The sequence below is a fragment of the Poecilia formosa genome, unplaced genomic scaffold, assembly GCF_000485575.1.
Source record: "Poecilia formosa unplaced genomic scaffold, Poecilia_formosa-5.1.2 Scaffold457, whole genome shotgun sequence".
NCBI classification, from domain to species: Eukaryota; Metazoa; Chordata; class Actinopteri; order Cyprinodontiformes; family Poeciliidae; genus Poecilia; species Poecilia formosa.
This window is the reverse complement of record NW_006800396.1, coordinates 81672-87958: the sequence shown is the minus strand read 5'-3', so window position 1 is coordinate 87958 and position 6287 is coordinate 81672. Positions and strand designations below refer to the sequence as shown.

The window sequence follows — 6287 nt, the reverse complement described above, 5'->3', positions numbered from 1 at the left end:
ATATATATATATATATATATATATATCGCATTGGATAAAAGCATTTATTATTTTTGTCAATTAAATTAGTTTTAATGAACTCTTCATATCAGCCTAAATGCTGCAGAAACTTAAAGGAAAACATCCTGCAAACAGGCGGCTGTATGAACACATTTATCCCGTAGAAAAACACACAGCCATTAGGTTGTTGAGGCCAAAGGTCGTGCAGGCACTAATGCATCATGAAAATCTCAATATGTGTGAAAGAGAGAAATCTAGGTCTGAGGAGCATGTGTGTATGTGTGTATGTCTGTGTGTGTGTTATCTATTAGAGAACAGGAATGTTGCTGTAGGTGAGATGATGTCCAATAGTTTGAACCCCATCAGCACCAGCAGTGCCCTTCCCCCAACCTGCACCCTCATCACCCCATATGGCAGGAGGCAGCAGTAGTAATCATGGAAGTGGAGCAACAGGCCCTGAGCCTCGCTAATCCCTGGCCACACTTCGACACGTGCCACACTGATGCATTCGCTCGCCCTGCGCACACTCATAAATGGCTATTGAATTGAGGGACCTGATTCTAATACTCACTCACGCATCTAAACAATAGATTTGGCAAGCACATCGCAGATGACTCATAAGCGGAGCAGAGTGATAATGACTGCAGTGTTTTATTGTAACACCAGGTTTAATTGCAGCTGGTTGGTGGAGAGGATCTGCTTCAAGTTGCCTCTTTAAGAGCACTGTGCCAAATGCACTTTGTTTGATCTGCAGCCACGATTCGCCAAGTTGTCCCCAAATTACACCATTCTCTTTTTGCTGTTTATTTTTGACCCAACTTGTCTTTAATAAATATAGCACACCCATCAATTCAACACCACAATGAGTCCTCATTGACCACTGGAGAGCACCTTGCACTTGTGCACTGACTGTGTCATGTACGCACACACACACACACGCACACACACACACACACACACACACACACAACCTTTTAACTGTGACGCACAAGGAGACAGGGCCACAATGGCTCTCTTATTGTTAATTGGCTGCTTAATCCTGAGGAATGCTTGTGATTAGAACCTGGTGGTGGGTCAGGATCTTGCTCAACACTCTCGTCCACAATAGGCGAGCTGTAACGGAGATCTGTGATGGAGCACACACACCAGCGCACGCAGTCACATGCAGAGAAATAAGTGCCAACATTAATATTTGCATAAAGAAATGCAGAGTCGAACATAAATGTGGCTGCATGTAGAGCTGAAAGTGGCAAGAGAGTTCTGATCATAGCCTCAAAAAAGTGAATGCACACAGAAATCTGCCTCATAAAACCAACTCAACTATACAGAAACCCTGAAGAGGATAATAATGGCAGTGGTGCGTTTGTTTGTGACTTAGAAGTTGGGTTTTCTGGGTTTTATTATCAGTCCTAACCTCAAATTCCAAAATGGATGCCTGGCAACAGTGTAAAAGATGTTACTAGGTGCAGGTTAATAACAGTTTGATTAAATAAACATTAGATATAAACACATGAATTATTATTTCAGATTAAATATGAAACTTTGTTTAACTTAATATCAAGTTAGATACAACCTTATTTAACCCATCATACAAATAATACTGAATAGTATGCAACGTCCTTAAAAGCATTAAGGATGTCGCTATGGTCTTTGGTAGGGCAAATCTGTGAGAAATGAGGTTAATTTGTGTCATGGTTGATTGGTTTGTTTGGTTCGGTTCCACAAATCACAGGCTGTTTTAAGGAATCAGTTTAATTATTATTCTACTGTCATAAAATTAGTTCCTGTGTTTTCACAATTTGAAATAAAAGTTTCATAAATAGTAAATTGTTTAGTTTAAGGAATTTCTATCCATTTGTTCTCCATAAAAACTGTGAAATTTCCCTTTAGGTAAACTGTGTAACAGTTGAGAATTGCTTGTTGCTAACAGCTAGCTAGTCACCATATTCTCAGTGGTTACAAATTGTCTGTTGATGTCTTTTATTCCACCAGCCACGCAGACTCTGTGAAAAGAGTAAGTTTCAAGTGTTGTCGGACATTCTAAGTTGGATGTTCTATTGTTTTGATTTCGCAAGATCTTTTTTGCTGTGAGACACTGAGACAGAAGCTAGTTGAAACTGGTTGTCTGCTTTGCAATATGCTTCAAACTGGGATGATGTTCCAAGGTTGGACTTCTTTGGATCTACTCTAAATAAACCTCATCTTGCTGCAGGGAGAAGAACTTTGCGGAAAACAACTGTCAGTAAATGGAATAATTTTTTAACTCTGAGCACACCAGTTACTTTGAAATATTGGTCACATTGTTTGAGTACCAACATGCATTTTAACTACTTTGAATGTGAAATAATCCAAAATGAATTCTAGAGTGAACTGAGAATAAAACCCAGTACTTTTTAGGGATGTAACAAGATACAATGAAAGCTCAAAATGCATCAGTATGTCTCTTTAAAGTGAATCTTGTCTTGCAAAGTGCTGTCAGTCTCAACTGTTATGAGCCTTGAATGTGAAGAGCAACATGGACAGTCTTATTTTGAAGTGAAATAAGTACTACTTGGGCTGTTGCGACAACTTATGCTACTTTGTGTCTCAGTTGCATTTAATCATCTCTACACTAAATAGTGAGTCAGTGAAACACTAATTTACTTAAAAAACCTTAATTAAATTTGTAGGAAAAAAAATTTAATAAATGTATCACCTCTAACCATGTGTCATGACATAGCATAGCTTAACATAACAGGATGACATAATAAAACAGCAATCAAACGTTTTTTGATCACATCAAAACTACGTAACAGTAGCCTAGGTGAGAGAAAATAAAAGTATAAATGCGTATTTCAAGTTAATGTTTTGTCATCATTGATTGGTCAAAAGCAAATTCCTTGAGTTTGGATCGACAGCAAAATTTAAAAGTCAAACTCTTGCTTGATCACATGAATTGTGGTTTTGTCAGAGATCAGCTGAAAGTAAATAATTTTGTATTTTTTAGGGACTCAAGAAATTCAAAAGTTTGAAGAATTAAGAATTTATGAAGAAGCACTAGAGCTGAATGTCATCTGCGTAAAAACGATACGATATATAATGAAATATGTTAATGATCTGTCCAACAAGGGGTTATAGAATAACACAAGTTGGTCTAAACCAGAACCAGTGTGTAGTCCACATACTACATCAGTAGACTGATGTGACTTATGCAGACACTGAGGCCTCTGATTGAAGGGTAAAATCTAAACAACTTCAAATGACTGAACAAGAAGAAAAGATGTTTTGCAGTTGGAAAGTTGTAGGATTCAATGGTGCAGGTTAAAGTGTTAAACCCTAAGATAAAACTGTCATTCTCTTTAACAGAATAAATGAAAACTCTTCTGTTATTAGCTGCTTAGTCTCTGTTACTTCCTAATTTTCAACCACTAGGTAACATAACGCGCATAACAGGTGCATTTGTGGATTTTAAGGGAGTTCACAGTAATTATGTTGAAGATTATCAAAATTTTATTGCTCTAAAAGATTTCTGGTGTTTGTTTTGAAGTCGGCATGCAGTGCTGCCCACTGTCTCTTCATGTTCTCTGTAAACTAACCTGCAGAAACATGAGTCAGTGTGACAGAACGGCGGTTTAACTGCCCCACCAGTGCAGACCAAAAACAAACACACAAAAGAGAAAAGAATTACCAGACAGACTGGTTACAGGTAGATGGATAGTTAGGGTCTCTGTGAGTGTGTGTGACTCCATGTGTGTGTGTGTGTGTGTGTTCTGGAGGAGGTCTAGCCAGGCTGCATCACTGCTGACACACTGCTGCTGGTAAATCCAGCTTAGTGTGTCTAAAACAGGCCTTCAAAATCTGCCACAGGGCACCTAATGCAAGGGCCGCTGTCACCCGCAATCACTCACACACACCTAATCCCCACGCTGTGACCCAACACATACACACATGCAGACACAGACACACACATGGCCAATGCTCTGGGTCCCACTCAGCTTGGCGAGCTTGTCCCAGTACCAGGAGACACCAGCCACAGGGTCAACATTTCATGCAGAGGGGTGGGAGGGAGAGGGCAGAAAGGCTGCGTTGTGCTGTGTGGCCGGGTATCAGGACCAGGAGAGGTTCAAGCAAAGGGTTAAGAGACGTGTGGAGGTAGTGATGGATTTGGAAACAGGCAGAGGAGTGGAGAGTCTGTGAGCTGAGGATTTAAGGGGCAACTAGGTCTGTGGCCCAACAGTGAGGGCTGAAGCAGGAGAACACCTCTGAGTTAAAAAGATAGAGCAAAGAAAACAAGCTTGAAATAAGTTTATGAAAATTAACGACATTAGCAGCATAATTTGAAACAGTGTCAAGCAACAGACATGTTCAATTAATGACAAAACCAGGCATTCGACTTGCTGTAGTTTTACTAGGGCCACGACTGTAGTGGGTTAATTAATTACGTAGCTTGTAATTGTTTTTTTTCCGTTCTGGTACGACATGAGAGCAACAGCAATGGATGACGAAGCTGGTCTCTTTGCCCGCTAAGGGTACATTTCAGCTTCTGAATACAATCTGATTAAATGCTGGAAAAGACTATTGCTATGTGCAAGTTGTGCAAAAAGGAGTTAGCCTATCACTGCAGCTACTCAAGCCTGAAATACCATCTTAACGTAAAACATCTTGTGGCAAGCAAAGATGTCCCGAAGACTAATGTCAGCGTCCACAGTCCACATTTCTAAAGAAATATTCTTTTCAAAGAAGATACATGAATAAGTTGGGATTCCTGAAACACTTTGCACCAAATTGATGGTTTAAAAACCTAAACAACAGATTAAACAATATGTTTGTACTGATCTCATTCTTATACTTATTAAATACTTTAGCTGCAAAAGGGACTTTTTCATTGAAAATGCTGCTTATTTTGTATTTAGAGTTTTCAATTAATTATTTATAAAGGAAGAATGAATGTATGAATAGATTGTCTAAAGTAGTTTTGTGTTGTACAATTTTGTGTAAAATCGGGATTTGTAAAAGATTTTGTAATTTTCATTTTCCCATAACATGGAAGTTTTGTTTTTTTATAAATTCACTGAAAAATGCAAAAACGTTTCCGATTTTAAATAATTCTTGTTGTAAGTCCCCCAAAAAATATTTTTTATTGAAATCTGCAAATATGAAACTGATTTAAAAACCACCTGAAGTGACAATGATTTTAAATGGGCTTTAGCATTTCAGAGAAAAACATATCATTAAGCAGGAAATTTATATGAAAGATTGATTCAATTAATCTCCTGAGCGGAAAGAATTATTTTCTTTCTTGGGTTCTTTCTTTGTGTTTTTCTGTGCTGCTGCAAAAGAAAACACGTCTAACAGCTTCTCGTCTGTATGTGTGTTTTTTTTTTTCAGGTTTCCGTTAACACAGTGAGGATAAAGAGTTCAGCATGGCAATAACTTCAACATCAACTTCATTTATGGCTAACAGTAAGAAAACCAAAGGTGAAGATCACTGTATTGCTTTATTTGAAACTGTGTAGCCAAGTTGGATGCATAGGATTAAAGCAGGGCATTTTCATACAACAGACTTGTTTTATTTTTCTAGATTTCCTTTTTTTTATTTTACATAAATAAACAAAAAAGCAAGGCGAGACACTGAATCCGATTAGAAAGTTTTGCATGTTCAGTGAGACCAGCAGGTCTTCTGGCTGCTGTCTGATGCTCACAGAAGCAGGGCTGTCGTACTAAATCCCACCTGTGTTTGCAAACAACATCATGATCCACTCTTGGAATACACCTCCTCTTATTCCTACAGCAGGTTCCAACAAGGGATGCGGTGTCTGTGCAACTCTAAGTTGATAACAAGGTTAAAAATGATGTTTTACTCAATTGTTGTCATTTATTAATTGCAGAAAGTGTGAAATTTAACAAAGTGAAGCAGAAGATTCTTATGATATATGATTTTCTTCATTTTCTGATTGGATAATAAATGCTGAATATTAGCTAATATCAATGAAAATTCACTTCATCCCTCATTGTGCCTACTATCACGGTTTATATTATTAGACAATATTAGTTTGACATTTTGTTTTGAAAAGATCATGAAATGGAAGAATCATTCTCTTGCAATTCCTACATTAACTTTGCTAAAGACTTTTTAAACAAGTAAGATATAAAAGCATAATAAAGATGTTTAACTTGCAACTTCGACTGTTTTTAAATCCTGTTTTTTAAAGGTTGTGTAAAACTAACCATGTATGATATTCATCAAAGTTCTTAGCATGTACCTTTAGCTAAATAAAAGCTTTCCAACATTTCTGTTTTGTCACTGG

At 37.7% G+C, this 6287-nt stretch overlaps 1 long non-coding RNA gene across 1 annotated transcript in view; it reads left to right on the top strand.

Moving 5' to 3' along the window:
• The window catches only part of LOC103155940 (uncharacterized), a 13434-nt gene extending 7161 nt beyond the window's left edge, over positions 1 to 6273 (top strand). The window contains exon 2 of the long non-coding RNA XR_478086.2: positions 5368 to 6273. This is a non-coding gene — a long non-coding RNA (uncharacterized LOC103155940). The remainder of the gene's footprint in view (positions 1 to 5367) is intronic.
• The last annotated feature ends 14 nt before the right edge of the window (positions 6274 to 6287 follow it).